Below are 20,145 nucleotides of genomic sequence, written 5' to 3'. Positions count from 1 at the left end.
CCTGGCCTCAAGTGATCCTCCCACCTTGGCCTCCCACAGTGCTGGGATTACAGGCATGAGCCACCATCCCTGGCTGAATTGCCTTAATTTTAAGACAGGGACAATAATGCCTTTATTACTGATTTGTGAAGATATAAGGAAAATTCATAGTAAATACTTGGCACATGGTAGCTAACTCATTCAATGTTGCCTTCGACATACCAAACTACTGTGACCCTGTTGCACTACTGTCAGAGTCCGTGAGTATCCCGTGTGGCCTAGAACCAGCACGAGTTGTAGGGCTGGTCTGATAAATACAGACTACGGTGGCTCCGATTTTTTTGCGTTCTGGACACCATTTAGCCAACTGTGAGGTAGTCTAAGTTTGAATTAGGCTTATCTGTAGCCCCATCATACGACTGGCTCATTAAACTTAGAGTTGGTTAAAACCTCCAAATCTTTGTCATTGGTGATTGAACTTATGTTGGATAGTTAAAGTGTTTAGATGCAAGGGCATCCTCTAACATATTACATTGTGTGTTACAAGTATTAGATTAAGTCATACTGCCTAGTGTATAGTAGTAGGAGCTGAATGAATGCTGAATTTAATGTCGCTGGGTAACTTAAAGGAGCATTTAAACTTACCTACTTTGGTGCTATCAGATTTCTTTTTTTTTTTTTTTGAAACGGAGTCTCGCTCTGTCACCCAGGCTGGAGTGCAGTGGCCAGATCTCAGCTCACTGCAAGCTCCGCCTCCCGGGTTTACGCCATTCTCCTGCCTCAGCCTCCTGAGTAGCTGGGACTACAGGCGCCCGCCACCCCGCCCGGCTAGTTTTTTGTATTTTTTAGTAGAGACGGGGTTTCACCATGTGAGCCAGGATGGTCTCGATCTCCTGACCTCATGATCCACCCGTCTCGGCCTCCCAAAGTGCTGGGATTACAGGCTTGAACCACCGCACCCGGCCATGGTGCTATCAGATTTTTTAAACGCTGTGATGAATACAAAAAGGGAAAGAAGTAGCAACTACACCAATTATGTTGGGCAGATGGATGCATCTTGAATCTCCTGTAATCAGGAAATCAGGTACTCCTTCAGGTAATCAATGGCTGATCACCTTCAGGTTGATGGACAGCTTGCTTTTGATGCTTCTGTCAAGTGTGACATGTGTATCCATTGCTAAAGTGACCAATGTACATCTAATGATTTTCATATCTACTAGTATTTTTGGAATTTGCAGTTGATATAAAAGACTAGAGAAGTAGGTGAAATGGTATTTTAAAAATATTCAAAACTGACTAGGTTAGTGTGGTTTCTAATAAGTAATTACATGCACATAGTTAAAAGGAATACAGTGAAAAATGGGTTTCCCAGTTTCCCTTTCTGGAAACCATCTCTACTACCAGTTTCTTGCGTATTCTTCCAGGTGGGCTAAGCAGAAATTGTGTGTTTGTGTCCTTCCCTTTTTAAAACACAAGTGATAGCATATATGCATATGGTTCTCCAGAAAGTGCTTTAATTAATTAATTAATTAATTAATTATTTTGAGACAGGATCTGTTGCCCAGGCTGGAGTGCAGTAGCACAGTCTCAGCTCACTGCAGCCTCAGCCTCCTCTGCTCAAGCAGTCCTCCCACCTTAGTTTTCCCCAGTAGCTGGGACTACAGGTGCTTGTCATAGTCTTTTGTGAAAGAATTGTCCTTATAGGCTGACTCAGTTTCTACCAGGGAAATAAAACTAATTTTAATTCAGGTCACTTATTGAGAAAGCAAGTAAAGAAAAACCCATCAGTTGAAATTAGTTTAACACATTATCTTGGTATTGCTTGTACCCTTCTCATGGTTGTTGAATGACTCATTTTGATTACGTTGACAGCAGAGCTAAATAAATTATTTCAAGAGCCTGGTAAGTAGCATAGGTCTAGTTTAGGAAGAGCTAGAATGCCCAGTAATAGAAGGACTCTGGCAATCATCGCATTCTGCCTTGGATTATTATTTGTGTTTTTTTCTCTCTTACTATACTATAAGCCAGTGGTTCTTTTTTTTTTTTTTTTTTTGAGACAGAGTCTTGCTCTGTTACCCAGGCAGGAGTGCAGTGGTGCGATCTTGGCTCACTGCAAGCTCCGCCTCCCGGGTTCACGCCATTCTCCTGCCTCAGCCTCCCCAGTAGCTGGGACTACAGGTGCCCGCCACCACGCCCGGCTAGTTTTTTTTGTATTTTTTAGTAGAGACGGGGTTTCACCGTGTTAGCCAGGATGGTCTCGATCTCCTGACCCAGTGATCCGCCCGTCTCGGCCTCCCAAAGTGCTGGAATTACAGGCGTGAGCCACCGCACCCGGCCTGTGAATGGATCTTTTAACTGATGCGTGATTTCATAATATCTATTGGTAATTTGGAAAATATTAATTCATCAAGTTTATGGAGATCTTTCAAATATTGACACAAAAATCACATTCTTTAACACCACCATCAATCTCATTAGAAAAGGCTTTTAAGTAATGGAAAACTATCAGGCTCACTGTAGCAGATACAAGTTTTCCAAAATTCTAATTATCACTTCAAATATCAAATTTCATCATTGGCAATAAATATTGTTAGTTGTTTCCCTTGAAGTGACAGACCCACTTTTAATTTTTGAGAAAATGTCTGTCAAATACCGAGGTCTGAAGAACAATATAGTGTGTCAGCCACTCTTTAAAGTAAAAATGGTATTCCTTGTGGAAAAAAAAGCAGCTAATTCAGCTTGCAACATAAAACATGGCACACATGCTTTTTTTTTTTTTTTTCCTGAGATGGAATCTTGCTCTTGTCACCCAGACCGGAGTACAGTGGTGCCATCTCAGCTCACTGCAATCTCCGCCTCCCGGGTTCAAGCGATTCTCTGCCTCAGCCTTCTGAGTAGCTGGGATTACAGGTGCCCGCCACCACCATGCCTACCTGAATTTTGTACTTTTAATGAGACGGAGTTTCGCCATGTTGGCCAGGCTGGTCTCAAACTCCTGACCTCAGGTGATCCGCCTGCCTTGGTCTCCCAAAGTGCAGGGATGACAGGTGTGAGCCACTGCACCCGGCCCGCACACATGCTTTTTGGGACAGCCATTACACTTCTGAATGCGACAGAAGTGCTTTATGCATACTTTCCATTTGTTAGCGCAAAATGGTAAAAAGACGTAACTCTGGGGAGAAGAGTTAATAAAATTAATAATATTTACTCTCATCAAGCACATTCTTAAATAAAATGGACTGTTTTCTCCTTTTTACTGTGAGCATATGAAGGTGAAAGATATAATGGTTACTAGTACTAATAGTTTTGTGCTGTTACCTTAAATTGTGCTAAGTGTCAGTAGTTTGACCCCACCATTGCTTTTACATCGTAAGTGTAAATATAAAGGCATTGAAAAAGGGCAAATAGCATCTTAGTTATTATGAAAATAATTTTGACCTCATTGATCACTTAAGAGTCTCAAGGACCCCTAGGGTCCCGTGGTTTACTTTGAGAACTGCTGTTAAGCTATTTGAGGGTCGAACTAATCATCCTAATATCCCCTTTCAGTTCCTGGTCCAGAACTTTACACAGAAAAGGTGCTCAAAGGATATTTGTTTAATGAATGTGGTATGCTGACATTTAAACAGGACAAAACTTGGTGAGTAAAATTAATGTAGGCAGTCTCCCGTCCATCCAGGCAGCTTTTCCGTAGACGTTTGTGAGAATAGAGTGAACAAATGGAATGTGGATGATACACACTTGGTAAATGCAAATGATGAAATAAAAGAACAAAATATAAGGTGATAGTACTTACAGAAAGAGCTAACAGTCTGAGCCTTGCCTGGCTCCTATTAATGAGTCCTCTACTTTTTGTGTCTTTAAATTTGTAATAGTCTCTCAGAGAATCCTCAACTAGGATGGATCTGATCTGAAAAGCAAACATCCAATTTAAATTTCAATAGGTCTCTGCTTGTGCTTGATCTAGTAATGTCTTTTCAAAAGGGATTATAGAAGGTGAATGTTAAAACAAATCATTTTGATTTTCCACAGTGAGTTAAGAAATACATTTTGTTGTTCCTCTTCTGCTTTCTAAGTAATATGTTGGGCTTCTTTCTTGTTTTGTTGTTGTAAGACGTAGTCCGAGGAAACCTTTGTTTTCTATAAATCCTGATATTCTTTGGATTTGAAGAGGCGGTTTCCTGAATAAGAAAGAGTCTGACTACACTGGGTAAATTGTCAGATTATTTTGTCCTCACAGAAGTTAAAATGTAAAATTGGGTGAGGGCATTGCTTTAAAACAGAGTATTTTTATTTATTCATTTAAAGAAAGTAGATTAATAAAAAGATTGATCAGTTCAAATACTTGGAATATTTAAACCAGTTTTATGTTAACCTAAAAAAATTACTTTGTAGACATTTTGAACTTTGACCTCCTTTTTGTCCTAAATTGATTTTAAATCAATATCGAATGCTGAGGACCAATAAATGAAACACTCATGTGTTGTTTTGAGCAAAATTTTTTATATTATGAAAATATTATAACTTTGAAGTTGATACTTAAAATACTTGAGCCAAAGTTTCTGCCTTTATGTGGGACATTTTCATGAGGTTTCTTATATCAGTTTGCTTACTTGCTTTTCATAAAGTTGAGTGAGACTATAGCAAGAGACCCAGGGACATCTTAACATCCTTGAATATTTCTGAATCTTCCTAAGGAACTTGATTTAAATTTTTTTTTTTTTTTGAGACAGGGTCTCGTTTTGTTGCCCTGATGTGATCACTGCTCACAATAGCCTTGACCTCCCTGGTTCAAGTAGTCCTTCCACCTAAGCCTCCCGAATAGCTGAGATCACAAGCGTGCACCACCCATGCCTGTCTTTTTAATTTTTTTGTAGAGATGGGGTCTCCCTGTGCTGCCCGGGCTGGTCTTGAATGCCTGGGCTCAAGCCATCCTCTCGCCTCAGCCTCCCAAGTAGCTGAGACTACAGGCATGCGCCACCATGCCCGACTAATTTTTTAAATTTTTTCTAGAGAGAAGGTCTCACTATGTTGCCCAGGCTGGTCTTAAACTCCTAGCTCAAGCAATTCTCCCACCTTGGCCTCCTAAAGTGTTAGGATTATAGGTATGAGCCATGGAGGCTGACCGGGAACTTGTTTTTCAGGAAGAAGCCTATTCAGTGTTTCCTTGGACTTCCTCAGCCTGGTTTTACCATAGCATATCTTAAGATGATAAACTGAAGCCATCTGATAACCAGGAATGGTTAGAAATCATATTAAATCACCAACCTGGGAAATACCAGTCAGAAATTAACCCTATTTTTATAATATTCTTAAAAGACTGTTTAAAACTGACCAAAGTAAAAAATCTTCTTTCAGAGTTATAAGTGTGTTAAAAAAAAAAAAGACATATCCAAAATAATGTGTGTATTTAAGTTTACTGGACAGATTTAAATTTCAGTTCTGTGTGTAAGGCATAGATTGGAATGTTTGCTACACATATTTTTTGGAATACAGATTTCAGATTGCTGTTTGCTTATAAATATACACGACTGCTGACCTTCAGAACTGCTTTAAATTTCTCAAAAACTTTTCTCATTATATGCCAGCCTCAGTGGCTTGCGTCTGTAATCCCAGCTACTTGGAGGCTAAGGCAAGAGGACTGCTTGAGGCCAGTAGTTCGAGACTAGCCTGGGCTATAACATAGCAAGACTGCATTGCTAAAAAAATTTTAAAAACTAGCTGAGCGTGGGTGATGTGCACACAGTCCCAGCTACTTCTGAGGTTGAGGCTGAAGAATTGCTTGAGCCCAGGAGTTTGAGGCTACAGTGAGATGTGATCATGCCACTGCACTCCAGCCTGGGTGACAGAGCAAGACCCTGTCTCTTAAAATAATTTTCTTATTATAATAGATACGTTTATCTCTGATTTACTCAGTACTATAAAACCATTTAAGTAGTTTGAAGAGATTAGGGTTAAGTCCTACTATTTTTGGTATGACTCCAGTAGTTGCCACTTTAAACAATTTTTGAAATACTATAGGCATAAGAGACATAGGACAATATAATAAATTCTGTATACCTACTACCTAAAGTAATAAAAAGTTACTGTTGAAGCTAATTGGGCACCCCTTCCCCATCCTAGTCCGCTCCCTTCCCAGCTGTGACCATTATTCTCAATTTGATATTTATTCTCTCCCTGCATTTTTATAAACTTTTTCTGTATGTATATGTATCCACTGGAAAAAAAATAACAATGTTTGGGTTGCAGGGAAAACTAAAAAGTATAATATTGTTTTATATGTTTTTAAGCTTTGTATAAGAGGTAAAACTTTATTGGTACATGTAGTTATAGTTTACTTATTTTAGATGCTGTAGATATTTGATATAATGGAGTGTGAAAGTAATAAATGTTTTTTATAGGGAATTTTAATAATAAAAGGAAGTATGAAGATGATAAAACATTTGTAGCCCACCTATCCAGAGATACTACAGTCAATATTTTGTTTTTTTCCTTTGCTTCTTCTCTTCCCACTTATGTATGTATTTTTTGGTACCCTTTAATATAAAAGGAACCCAGTTTTAAGGATTACATAAGATTGCAAAAAAGCTACATAAAGCCTGTAATCCCATTTTAATTGATTCTTAGTTGAAAACGGGGAAAGAAAATGAATGAGCATTATATATCAGACATACTTGGTAAATTTACTACCTATACCAGATATTGATAGTCTGTTTCTTAGTATGCAGGCACTGTAGAAGTGGCATCTGGAAAGAGGCTGTGTTACTGAACATGCTTTTAAATTTATATGAGATTTTTCTAGTAAACAGCTTTTCCAGATAGGTGATGCTTATCTCTTTAAATGTTAAGTACTGTTTTGGTTTTAACCATTTTTTATGGGAAAAAAGAAAAATAAAAAGAAGCCTACAAGTATTTCTGTGCTCATTAAGCCAGAATACTGTGGTGTGCTTGTAATTTTATCTTTTCTTGGCAACTCAATGTCACTGTGGAAAGCACTGATTACTGAACTGTTTTGTGACTCCTTTTGTTCTAGGTGCCTTTGAATTCTTGTGCACTTTTTAGTTAGATCTTTATTAATATGCTATGCCACTGCAGGGAGGGAGCAGGAAAAGCATGATACACAATTTAAGACAAGTGCCACCATAGGCTACTGTTGGCAAACAAGAGCTCCACCAAACTGTTGTTTAAAGTGAAGAAGCAGCAGTCTGAGGCATTTCTCTCAACCAGTGGCAGTAGGGGGAGACCTCCGCCAGCAACATGGAATCTTCATTGGATGCAGCTGACCCACTCTCCTGACTTCTCAGTCTTTTTCCACCACTGCTCACGCTTTACGTTCAGATGTATTCAGCACTAGATAACCATATTTATTAACTATAAGTGATGTGTGTGTGTGTATATACTTACAACTGTACTTTAAGAATAAATATATATAAACTATATGTAACAAATTTATAATACATAAACTATAAATCTGTGAAAGTATTCAGAATTATATAATGGCAGGCTGTGGTGATTTAGATTGGAGGAGCTCCTGACCATGCCTGGAAATCCCTGTACCCCACTTTGACTGTGATTTTTTTAAGGGAATATTTTTTTTTTTACATGTGTATTTAAAAATATATATACTTTTTTTTTTAAGAGCACTTTTAGCTTTATAGAAAAATGGAGTGGAGAGTATGCAGAGTTACCATATCCTCTCCTGCCCATTTCCTTTATTAACATCTTGCTGTTGTGTGGTAGATCTGTTATAGTTGATGAACCCATATTAACAGAAGTCCATAGTTTACATTCAAACTCATTCTGTGTGTTTGTGCAGTCTGTGCAGTTTGACTAATATATAATCATACAGAATGGTTTCACTGCTCCAAAAGTCTCTTGGTGCTCCCGTCTTCCCTCCTTTCTCTAACCTCTGACAACTTTTTTTTAACTGTCTCCATAGTTTTGCCTTTTCCAAAAATGTCTTATGGTTGGAGTCATACAAATGTAGCCTTTTCAGATTGGCTTCTGTCACTAAGCAATATGTATTTAATGGCTTGATAACTTTTCATGGCTTGATAACCCATTTCTTTTTAATGCTGAATAATATTTCACTGTATGAATGTACCACAAGCTTATCATTCACATACTGAGTGACATCTTGGTTGTGTTCAAGTTTTAGCGATTGTGAATAAAGCTGCTGTGAATATTTATTTGTGTGCTGGTTTTTGTGTGGACCTAAGTTTCAGCATATTTGAGTAAATATCAAGGAGTGCAATTGTTGGATCCTATGGTAAGAGTATGTTTAGTTTTATAAGAAATTGCCAAACAGGTTTCCAAAGTGGCTGATGTATATATTTTTAGGTTGCTAATGTGTTTTTCAAAAACACCTTACTCAGATATATTAATGGAATGCTTGCCCTGTGATAGGATTACAAGCAATTGAGGTCTGTGGCGCTGATTGTCCCTACATAAATAATACCTGCTGGTTGTACTTTGCTTGTTCTTGTTTGCTTTCTCTTTTCTTTATCTATCTTTCTTTTTGCTTACGTTTTTACTCTCTTCATCTTGCTTTACCACTTCTGCTTTGTCCTCAGAAATCAGAGGACTACATTTGTTGGAATAGTGTACAAATTTAAAAGGTAAAGTAAAACAAGTCCAAGTCCTTTCTCAGGGTCTCTAGGGCTGTTAGGGATGGTTGAGATTGTAGCATTAAGTAAGGTATTGTTGGAGCATTAATTTGACTGTATAGAATATAATCTTCAGAGATGGGAAAAGGGAAACAATACGTTAATAAAACCTGCTTTCCTTTGTAATTTGTTAATTATAGGGCAGCTGTATAAAATGTTTTAAGACTATGATAGCAGAACAGTTTTGGTTTTTTTCCTACCTTTCTCTGGGAGAGCTCTTCAGCTTCTACTGTTACAGTTTTTGTTTGCTTGTTTGTTTGTTTTTTAAGCACACCACCTTTGGGAGTGTTAACAGTTCTTTAAAGAGGACCGAGCCTTTGCTTAAGGCTAGCTTCATACTATTTGTGTATTTCTGTTTGTATGTACATTTGTACATACCCCCAACTGCAGCAGAATATCAATAGATTCTGTTCTTCCAGAAGAAGGGCAAGGACTGTATCCAGTCTTATCTGGGGTCTGTATCCAAATGACCTGAGACAGTCTTCCTAACAAACACTTTTGGACCCCAGGGTTCAGACTCTCCTGGGGTGGAATATTTTTTTGTTACCTTTCTTTCTGCCTGCTAGTTTGAGTCAGGATGCATACAAGGCCCATGTCTCCAGTGCCCCCAAGTGGTTGTCTAGGTTTTGCAAGAGGACATCTAGTGATGGGAGAACTCACTGCTTCTAGACACTCTTGTCTATACACCCCTGTTAGAAAAATGATCTGTTGACCAGAATTTTACCATAATTTCTTACCTTTTTTTTTTTTTTTTTTAAATTAGGGTCACAGACTAAGTCTAATTGCTCTTCCTCATAATGGTCTTTTAATATTTTATGAGAGAGATTCCTAAAGTCCTTCTTTGCATTTAAACACTTCTTATTTTTCTAACTATTCGTTAATTAAGCATTTTCATAGTTCCAGTGAAATACAATGGGGTTTTTCTCATACCTTTAAAAGTGGAGTGCCCAGGGCTAAGTACAGGAGTGGTCATTGTTCACATTGTGCATATGTTGCTTGTCATGTGATACTTTTTTTCCAGACTACTGTGAGCCAGTGTTTCTGAATCCTTATACTTTCTCTGTGATAATGACACAAGTCTCCATCATCCTGTTTTTCAGTGGGTTTTTTTTTTCCTTTTTTTTTTTTTGAAACAGAGTTTCACTCTGTTGCCCAGGCTGGAGTACAGTGGTGTACTCTCGGCTCACTGAACCCTCCATCTCCCGGATTCAAGTGATTCTTGTGTTTCAGCCTCTCAAATAGCTGGGATTACAGGTGTGTGCCACCACACCTGACTAATTTTTGTATTTTTGGTAGAGATGGGGGTCTCACCATGTTGGCCAGGCTGATCTCAAACTCCTGACCTCAGGTGATTTGCCTGCCTTGGCCTCCCAAAGTGCTGGGATGACAGGCATGAGCCACTGCACCTGGCCTTTCAATGGGTTTTTTTAAGAACAAAGTTTAGAATGATATGTTTATGCCTGTGAACATTTATTAGATTATGCTCATTAAGCCATTGGGGTCTTTGGGGTATTTGATCAATGTATCTTTTCTGTCTCTTTTCAGTTTCGAAAGCTATCCCTCTGCTGCTGTTTTTCTTCTACTTGCCTTTTCTCAATAGCTGATTCTAGTTTGTGTTACTTCGATGGATACGTATGGCTAAACATAAACCTCAGACAATAGAAAAACGTATTCATTGCAAAGCTACCAGGGTGTGTGGAGTGCCTGAATCATATTGAACTTCAAGAACCATTATGTTTCTTTTTCTTTTTGACAGTTATTGGAGCCAATTTGTGTGTTTTCAGTTTCTCTTAAATTTTTAGTATGTATTTGAAAAGCTTGCAGGCCCCAGTTACTGTGTCTATAATGCCTAGTAAGTAAATGACTCACAGACCAGTCAATAAGACAGGGCTTAACAGGAGAGTAATCCTTGGGCCTCAGTTTCCCAACTGTACAATGAAATAACTTGGATTAATCACAGTGTTTCCACTTGTGCTCTAGAGTTCTGAGTGGTGAGGAGAATCAATGGCGTTAGCTGTCTGCATTCCCATCCCCTTCAATAGAAGAAATTCTACGGTTATCTTACATTTTGAGGTTCTGTACAGGATTCTGCTTAAAGAAAAAGCTCTGCTTTAAAAAAAAAAAAAAAAAAAAAAAATTCATTGAAAACCCCTGCAAAAAAGCAAGCAAGGAAGAAAATGGCTCCCAGAGGACGTTGGACAACTTGGAAAGTCCGTATGTGTCCTTGATTTCATGAGTTTGGAGGCCTCTGGTATTTCATTTGGTAAAAGGAGGAAGAGCTTATGCTGTTTGTCTTTTCTTTCTCAAACCTGGGCATAACAATGGTTATGAAAGTAATCACATTCTTATTATTTTGAAGGGAGAAATCTATAAAGCAGAAATAAAGTTTTTATAATCCGTAATTCTATTTTGCATAGATAAAAAGTATTCTTAATAGTTTTAGTATATCTTTCAAGATTATTTTGTTTGGCCACAACCATATTTATTTACACTTAAAAAAATGAGACCACACTCATTCTAGCAGATTTTATAACCTGTTGTTTTCAATTTCCATCATTTCATGGATTTTTTTGTGTGTCAATACACATAAATCTATTTCATCCTTTAAGACAAGCTTGTCCAACCTGCAGCCCACAAGCTGCATGTGGCCCAGGATGACTTTGAATGTGGCCCAACACAAATTCATAAACTTTCTTAAAACATGAGATTTTTTTGTGATTTTCTTTTTTGTTTTTTTTTAAGCTCATCAGCTATCATTAGTGTTAGTGTATTTTATGTGTGGCCCAAGACAATTCTTCCAATGTGGCCCAGGGGAGGCAAAAGACTGGATACCTCTGCTTTAAGGCTTCTGTGATATTTCTCTGTACCAGGGGTTAATATTCCTTGTTGCACAGCACATGGAATCTATTCCAAAGTATGACCCTAGTTTTATTTGTACATTGCTACTGGCACACTTTTTTTTTTTTTCAATAGTTCACTCTTTTTGGGGGTTGTGATATGTGTTATTTTTTTCTGGTTGCTTCCTTTTCCTCTGGTTTGACTACAGATCAAGACCTGTGTTATCCCAGTCAAGCTACAGATACAGATTGCCCTTTTCTTTCAGACAATAGCTCTAATTTAATGTCCCCTTTCATAGTTACAAGTCTGTTCTTCAGAACAAAATCTTGGCAGCCAGAATTATACTTGACACTTTATTCCAGCATATTACTGCTGGGGAGAAAGGCGGTTGACTTGTTTTGACCCAAGTGAGCTTAGTTCTAAGAGACTAGAAAGGTGGATGATGTGCAGCTTTTGATGGTTTGACAGCCAGCTGCAGGACATCCATTGTGCCCAGGACCGAGTAGCTGCTGATAAATGTGGGTATGGTAAATTACATTTGATGGCCTCTTTTCCCCTTCTGTTTTTGAGAATTTTATCAAACATTACATTGAGAAAGTGCTTTTGAGAAAAATATTTTTTATTCTTATAGGATAATTCTTCTCTAGCTTATACTTGTCCTAAATGGCAACATTGGTAGTAGTCATGGAAAAATTTTGGTGATGGGTTTTTTTAAACAGGAAATATAGTGTAAATGTTATTTAGGTAGTTTTGATTTCTTTAGGAACTTAGGTAGCATTTCTTCCCTCCTTCTATGAGTTTAGTGATATCTTTTATAGACTTAAACAAATTCTAAAATGGAGATGTTATGCCTAGTTTTAGGTAAAGGCATTTTAGTTTTATGTTCAATTACTTTATAAATTTTGTTTGTTTTAGTCTTGAAATATAATATGCTTTTTTACTTTAACATCCTTCTGTAGGATTCTAATGTGATTTTTTTTTTCCTTCTTACTACTGTGCCTGTAATTTTGATTATATGGCATCCTAAATTTAATTTTGTAAGTAATTCAAGATACAGTTTATCTCAATGAATTAACTCACAAAGTAAATATGGGAATTTTTTTTGAGACAGGGTCTCACTCTGTCCCCCAGGCTGCAGTGCAGTGACACAGCCTCTGCTCACTGCAACCTCGACCTCCAGGGCTTCAGTGATCCTCCCTCCTCAGCCTCCAGAGTAGCTGGGATTATAGGCGGGCACCACCACACCTGGCTAATTATTGTTTTTAGTAGAGATGGGGTTTCACCATTTTGGCCAGGCTGCTCTCAAACTCCTGACAATTTATGGGGATTTTGGTTATTTGATCTTGACTCTTCTCGAACTCCTGACCTCGTGATCCGCCCACCTCGGCCTCCCAAAGTGCTGGGATTACATGCGTGAGCCGCCACACCCGACCTGATCTTGACTCCTCTGTATACACTTGATTTCCAGTAATTGGCGTGGTTCCAGTTTTACAGTTTGTTGTTTCTTTCTTCCTAAATTTATATAAATAAGTATCTGTACAGATTTTCATACCTTTTAAAATTCAATTTAAAATAATTTTTATAAATTGATTTAATACAAACATAAAAATGGTATGCCCAATTCTCCATTTTCCTTAAAAAGTCAGCCCCTTGTCCCCCCAACCCTTTTTTTTTTTTTTTTTTTTTTGAGATGGAGTCTTGCTCTGTTGCCCAGGCTGCAGTGCAGTGGCATGATCTTGGAGCTCACTGCAACCTCCACCTCCTGGGTTCAAGCCATTCTCCTGCCTCAGCCTCCCGAGTAGCTGGGATTATAGGTGTGTGCCACCACACCCGGCTAATTTTTGTATTTTTAGTAGAGACGGGGTTTTACCCTGCTGGCCATGCTGGTCTCGAACTCCTGGCCTAGGTGATCCGCTTGCCTCAGCTTCCCAAAGTGCTGGATTTACAGGCGTGAGCCACTGTGCCCTCCCACCCCCCTTTTTTTAAAAAAGTAATTTTTTTCTCTTTCCATCTACTGAAAATGGGAATGGATAGTTAGCTAAACAGGTTAATATAGGTGAAGAAGAACATAAAGTCAGTTGAACACTCTGGTGCTCACAGAAGACTGTAGCTTCACAAGACTACTTTGGCAACTTTATGAACTGCATTTTTTCGTGTGGCTGAGAATCATGCTGTCAGGCCTCTCAGTTTGCGGGAACCAGCTCTCAAAGTAGCTATTGTGTGTTTTCTAAGGCAGTGATGGTGGGGTTCTAGATGTGTATAAGAGACAGGAATCATGCTGTCAGGCCTCTCAGTTTGCGGGAACCAGCTCTCAAAGTAGCTATTGTGTGTTATCTAAGGCAGTGATGGTGGGGTTGAGGGTGGAGGAAACAGATGTATTAGAGGGACCAGGATGGGTGGCCACAGGTATAGTTTGAAAAATCAGTTTAACATACATATCATTTTATAATACAAATTCAAGGCTGGATGCTCTGGTTCATGCCTATAATCCAAGTACTTTAGGCCAAGGTAGGAGGATCGCATGAGCCCAGGAGTTTAAGACCAGCCTGGCAACATAGTGAGACCTGGTCCCTGCAAAAAAATTTTTTTAATTAGCTGGGCATGGTGGCTCACGTCTGTAGTCCCAGCTACTCGGGAGGCTGAGGCAGGAGGGTCCCAGGAAGTCAAGGCTGCAGTGAGCCATGATTGCACCACTGCACTCCAGCCTGGGTGACTGAGTGAGACCCTGCCTCTTAAAAGACAAAACCCTGGCCAGGCGCGGTGGCTCATGCCTGTAATCCCAGCACTGTGGGAGGCCGAGGTGGGTGGATCACCTGAGGTCGGGAGTTCGAGACCACCCTGGCCAACATGGTGAAACCCTGTCTCTACTAAAATACAAAATCAGCTGGGTGTGGTGATGCATCCCTGTAATCCCAGTTACTTGGGAAGCTGAGGCAGGAGAACCACTTGAACCCTAGAGGCGAAGGTTGCAGTGAGCCAAGGTCGTGCCACTGTACTCCAGCCTGGGCAACAGAGTGAGACTCTGTCTCAAAAAAAATAAAATGAAATAAAATAAAAGACAAAACCCAAATTCGCTGTACCCCCAGTAAAACCCAAATTTTGGCTTGAAGATTAATAATTAATAGCTTAATTATTAAGCTATTAATACATAATAGCTTACATTAGCAGTTAAGGAGCCCAAGCAAGTAATGATGGGAGACTGTGCTCGGGTACAAAGGGTGGGTCTCTGATGGAGCAGCTGGAACACTTGATTGAGAAGCAGGAGATAGGGGTTCAAGTTTTGGATTTGCCAGCAATTAGAGATGTGACTTTGGGTAACTCACTGGGTCTTTCTTGGTCACAATTTGGAAAATGAGAACATCAAACTAGATAGTCTCCAAAGTCTTAAGCATTTTAGGTTTGCCTCTGGTTAAAGGAATGCTCTGTGGACAGCTGGATTTGACCAGTTATCAAGGTAAGATTATATCATTTGGGAAACCAAAGTAAACAGTTCCAGACTTTTCAGCCAATCTTTATCAGGGTGTTATTTGTACATCCTAACAAATCACAGAGCCATGGAGACCTTATGATAAGTAAACCATAAGCCTCCTGCCTCTTCCTTTTTCTTGGCCATCCAGTCCTACTATGCAGAGACAGCCTTTAAAAACTATTTCACTATTTCTGTTTTTTGCTTCCCTTGTGGTTACTTCCATAAGGCTAAATAATACATTTAGACTTTTGTTCCTTGATTTATCAACTTTAGACGTTATCTGTGAATTTTTTGATGTGAAAAATGAGAATTTAACTCACTTTTTTACCCCGTCATTATTTTATATTTATATTACTTTGAAAGTCATGTATTAATCATCTATAATTTTAAATGATAAACTTTAATTTTTTGATCCATCAACTTCCTGTAGGGCCTCTTAACTTGCCATTTTGGAAAATGGGATTATAAGTACCCCCTTCACGTTCCTCTTTTTATATTCTACCTGCTGACACCAGTACTCAACTTACATATTGTCTAGGTTATAGAAGGTTAATATTTTTATTCTGTCTTCCATTCACCACCAAGTATTGTGTGCTTTCCTTTATATTTAGATTGCTGTTTTTACTGCATTTGCTTTCTCTGCCTGCTATGAACATATGCAGAATCATAAGTGTATGATTGCTCAAAATGTTTGTCTTTTAAAAGCTAAGGAAGTAATTTGGTATGTGCTTAAAGACTCAGTTTATTTTATTTATTTTTATTTATTTTTTTGAAATGGAGTCTCGCTTTGTCGCCCAGGCTGGAGTGCAGTGGCTGGAGTGATCTCGGCTCACTGCAACTTCCACCTCCCAGGTTCAAGCGATTCTCCTGCCTCAGCCTCCAGAGTAGCTGGGACTACAGGCGTGTGCCCCGCGCCCGGCTCATTTTTTGTATTTTTCGTAGAGATAGGGTTTCACCATGTTAGCCAGGCTGGTCTCAATCTCCTGACCTCGTGATCCACCCGCCTCGGCCTCCCAAAGTGCTGGGATTACAGGCGTGAGCCACTGTGCCCTGCCTAGCTTATTTTATTTTTTGAGACAGAGCCTCATTCTGTCGCCTAGGCTGGAGTGCAGTGGCACAACCTCGGCTCACTGCAACCTCCGCCTCCCAGGTTCAAGCAATTCTCTTGCCTCAGCCTCCCTAGTAGCTGGGATTACAGGCACTCGCCACCATGCCAGCTAATTTTTTGTACTTTTTTTAGTAGAGACGGGGTTTCACCCAGATGGCCAGGCTGGTCTCGAACTCCTGACCTCAAGTGATCCGCCCGCCGCAGCCTCCGAAAGTGCTGTGATTACAGATGTGAGCTACCGCGCCCGGCCAAGACTCAGCTTATTAAACCATTTATTTACTCATTTATTCAAGAGATATTTATTGAATACTACAGTTATCATAACAGTGCTATTTATAATAGTGAAAAATTGGAAATAACCTAAATGACTTCAGAGGATTAGTAAACTAAACTACTTTATGTTCTTATAGGGAATGCTCTGTAGACGTTTAAAAAATGATACAAAAATGTTAATAATATGGAATATTTTAATTTATATTAAGTGAAAAAATATTTGTAATACAGTATATACAATATAGGCTCATTTTTGTTTAAAAACAATGAAACAAAACCAACCATATAAGAAGCTAGCAGGGAAAATGCTGGAAGCATATACATAAAATTGTTAACTTGGTAATGTGGCTATCTCAGGTTACAGTGATTTATGTTTATTTTTAATGCCCCTGTATTTTCTCTATTACTCCCAAAGAACACAAGTCATGTCTAAAAGAATACATTTTTTTAAAACCTTTTTTTTTTTTTTTAATGAGATAAGGTCTCAGTGTTTTCCAGGCTGGAGTACAGTGATGCAATCTCAAGTCACTGCAACTTCTGCCTCCTAGGCTCAATCCATCCTCCCACCTCAGCCTCCCAGGTAGCTGGGCTACAGGCATGTACTACCACACGCAGCTGGTTTTTGTATTTTTAGTAGAGGTGGGGTTTCACCATTTCATCCAGGCTGAGAATACACTTTTTAAACTTAGAGATACAAAATTAGAATTGCCAGTCACATGTTTTCTTGGAATACACATGCTACAATAATGTGCGAGTACCTGATAAGAATTCAGTAAATATTTGTTGAATGAAGGAGAGAATGATTGAATAGCAGAGATTCCTAGGTCTGTGGTATTGGCACTTAAATACTTTCATAATTTAATCCAGAAACAAATCCTTAGTTCAGTTATTTCAGAAGAAAAATCATGAATTGAGCTGTCCTACAGAAGCTAGGAAATAGCTTTAACTGGATGTTGGTTGTGCAGTGACAGATCCAGCAGAATTGAACCCTCCACTGAAGCAGCCAGGCAACAATGCTGTTTCACAGTATGCAGGATCTGAATAAAAGTGTCCTTTGTGCTTATTTGAGACTGGGGGGCGGGACTTGTGGCAATTTACGTTATTTTTCCATAATGGAAATTGAAGCAGCCTGTAATCCTGCTATCACACATGGCAACTACTTATTTAATTTTTGGTAATTTGGTAGCAGCTGTGGACAAACAATTATTCTACAAAAAGAGCCATGCCAGCTGCATTCTGACCCAGTTGCAAATGCTTGGGTAGACCAAACTTCCTATTCACTATCTTTCTAAACCAGGGATAGCTTCAACAACTCACCTGCTTTTTATTGATATTTGTAGCTGCTGGTAAGCGTCTACATATTTGAGAATGCACTCTCTAATGCTTTTTTATTGTTGTCACCAACCTTCACTAGGCACCTACTTCATTCAGGCACTGTGCCAGACACGGGGTTGTAAGCTGTAAGGTGTTACACAGTGTGGATAGACTGCTTTCATTTTGACAGGTGGGTCAGCATTAGATTTATTTTTAGTAGACTAAATTGCAGTGGAAAGAAAGAATTTGGTGTGGAGGCAGTTGAGAGCTGTGTTCCTTTGGTCCCCAGACTCCCCCTGAATCTGCTGTCTGGGTGTTCATTGATGTCCCCTTGCTGTGCCATGTGCTTTCACAAGCTGCTGCTGCTGCCTGCGGTACCCTTTTTTTCATTATGGAGACTGACAAGCTTCTGACTGTAGACTGTCTTTTCCATCAGGATGCCTGCCCCATGTCCTTGCAGTTTTGTCTTCTCTGTGCTCCCTTAACCGTTAGCAAATATCACTAGAATAGGATTTGTTTTTTAAATGGCAAAAGCCTACTTACTTAACTGTATTAGTTCAGTCTTTCAGTATACATTTATATATATATTTTAAGCTCTTATATCCCAGGGGCTTACAGAGATCTTTCAGTAAAGAAACAGGAAATTAGGTAGGTAGGGTCGTCTATAATAAGTAAAATAAACAGCCTACTTTTGACTGTGAATGTCTGTAGGGCAAGGGCAAAACGCTGACAATCTTTATTTCTATCTCTATAGTGCTGGATTATCACAAGGGACAAATTGGCCTAAATAATTATATGAACCCACTCTATTAGAAATTACCTTCACACTGTTAGATAATGGCCTGTGGTAAGCAGCAAGTCAAAACTTTTTAGAACGTAGAACTGCACTGTTCAGTATAGTAGCCACAAGCCACATATGGCCATTTAATATTAATTAAAATTAAACACTTAATTCCTTAGGATCTCATGTGGTCAGTAGTCTACATAAGCAGCTATAGTTTTGGACAGCACACATTAAGAATATTTCCATCATTGCAGAAAATTCTACTGGACAGTGCTAATCCAGCACCTATAAAAGAGTTGACATATTTTAAAGCATTTGAAGTACATTCATTTAACTCTTCTCTATGGAAAGATGTTCCAGCAAGCCAAAATTCCCTGTACTTTCTTTACATTTTTTCCTTGGGTTGTGGCACCCTCTAGTGTTCTAGCAATACATAGTCTAGTGATTTGAATTGAAGAAGATTGTAATATTTTGGAAAATTCTGTATGTGTATGCATTTTTCTGGGGAGGAGCTCTGTAGCTTTCACCCATCCCCAAGAGAGTTTATGATTCAAAAATGATTAAGAACTCTATGATAGAGGTATTTGTATGGTCAAAATTCCTAATGTGATCTGTAAACATTATTTCACCCAGTGTAAAATAATAATAATAATAATGTAACTGTCCCTTCAACATCTCTTGCTGTCCCCGTTGTCTTTGTACGTGGAATAATAAGTTACACTTACATAGCACTCACTATATACCATGTCCCCTTAAGCCCTTTTTCAAATAGTAACTCATTTTGTCCCCAGTAATTCTATGAAGTAGATTCTGTTGTTTTCCTTCATTTGACAGATGATACAACTAAGACATAGAAAAAGTCAAATGAAACTTCTCCAGGTTGCTAGTAAGGGGCAGAGCAGGAAATGGAATGCAGTATTCTGGTTCCATAGTCTGTACCACCCTGCTGGAGAAGTGAGGATGTGTTTAAGGAGGCATGAGGTAGAATGGAGAGGAGACTCTCTAGACACTTGTACATGCCGAGTCCAGTTGTATAATAAGAAAAAAGAATGGTAACTCTAAATCGCTCTTTCCCATGCTGGAAATGATATCCATTACCCACCATTGATTTTCAGTAGGTCTGTGCAGTCCGCTAGGGAGTTAGAATGGTAGATAAAGGTCAAAGGTACCATTGCTACCACATTTTCTTTGGTTTCCAAAAACCTGATCTAGTCATCGAGTAATATGACGAATCATTTTCTGTTTGTCAATGTTATTTCTATAAAGAGACAATATAGTACTATGATGTTGATTTTGAGGTTTGCAGGAATGTTAGACTTAAAGAGTAGGTGAGATAGACTCACAAACATAAGTTTGTGTTGATGTCACCCACTTTCCTGTCTATGCTCCCTTCTCACTTCTAAGTGTCCCATTTCTGTGTGTATGAAGCATTTTATTTTTATGTATTTATTTATTCTGAGATACAGTTTCACTTTGTCACCTAGGCTGGAGTGCAGTGGCATCATCTCGGCTCACTGCAGCCTCTGCCTCCCAGGTTCAAACGATTCTCCTGCCTCAGCCTCCGGAGTAGCTGGGACTACAGGCGTGCGCCACCACGCCCAGTTAATTTTTGTATTTTTGGTAGAGACAGGGTTTCACCATGTTGGCCAGGTTGGTCTTGAACTTCTGACCTCACGTGATCCACCTGCCTCCCAAGGTGCTAGGATTACAGGCG

At 39.0% G+C, this 20,145-nt stretch overlaps 1 protein-coding gene across 2 annotated transcripts in view; it reads left to right on the top strand.

Annotated features, from left to right (window-relative positions):
* The first annotated feature begins 3,518 nt into the window (after nucleotides 1-3,518).
* NRF1 (nuclear respiratory factor 1) overlaps nucleotides 3,519-20,145 on the top strand; it is a 132,478-nt gene continuing 115,851 nt past the window's right edge. The window contains exon 1 of one of the 2 annotated variants that reach the window (XM_011995878.1): nucleotides 3,519-3,619. The gene's annotated coding sequence lies outside the window, so the exon portion shown is untranslated. Of the gene's footprint in view, nucleotides 3,620-15,750; nucleotides 15,853-20,145 lie in introns of those variants that run through there. The other variant, XM_011995877.1, reaches the window with a different exon arrangement.

Source organism: Mandrillus leucophaeus, unplaced genomic scaffold, assembly GCF_000951045.1.
Source record: "Mandrillus leucophaeus isolate KB7577 unplaced genomic scaffold, Mleu.le_1.0 Scaffold5, whole genome shotgun sequence".
In the NCBI taxonomy this organism is placed as follows: Eukaryota; Metazoa; Chordata; class Mammalia; order Primates; family Cercopithecidae; genus Mandrillus; species Mandrillus leucophaeus.
The sequence above is the reverse complement of the archived record's forward strand: the minus strand, read 5'-3'. Positions and strand labels throughout refer to the sequence as shown.